Source organism: Nerophis lumbriciformis, linkage group LG15, assembly GCF_033978685.3.
Source record: "Nerophis lumbriciformis linkage group LG15, RoL_Nlum_v2.1, whole genome shotgun sequence".
Lineage (NCBI taxonomy): Eukaryota > Metazoa > Chordata > Actinopteri > Syngnathiformes > Syngnathidae > Nerophis > Nerophis lumbriciformis.
In genome coordinates this window covers 22,130,001-22,130,571 of record NC_084562.2, presented here as the reverse complement: position 1 = coordinate 22,130,571, position 571 = coordinate 22,130,001, and positions in this window count along the sequence as shown.

Sequence of the window (571 nt, the reverse complement as noted above, 5' to 3'; positions counted from 1 at the left end):
AAGCGTTGAAAGTAAAAAAAAAAATAAATAAAAAAAAATGTTATTTTTAGCACTTATGAGTGGGGCCCTTTTTTTTTTTTTTTTACGGTCATCGCTCAAAAATAATAATCAAAATTAATGTTATGAATTATTGACCTATTTAAGGCTCAAATTACTTCACATCAAATATTTCACTTTGAAATATTTTGGAGGGATAATGTTGCATATTTTGTGTGTTTGCAATAAAAAGGCATTAAACAAACAAAAAGAATAATAACTTAGAATTGATGGATAAATCTGAAGTTAATCTAGAGATATAAGCGTTAAAAGTAAAAAAAATTTAATAATAATGTATGAGTTATTTTTAGCACTTATGAGTGGGGCCCTTTTTTTTTTTTACGGTCATCGCTCAAAAATAATAATCAAAATTAATGTTATGAATTATTGACCTATTTAGGGCTCGAATTACTTCACGTCAAATATTTCACTTTGAAATAATGTTGCTTATTTTGTGTGCTTGCAATAAAAAAAAGCATTAAATAAAAAATAATAAAAACTTAGAATTGACGGATAAATCTGAAGTTAATCTAGA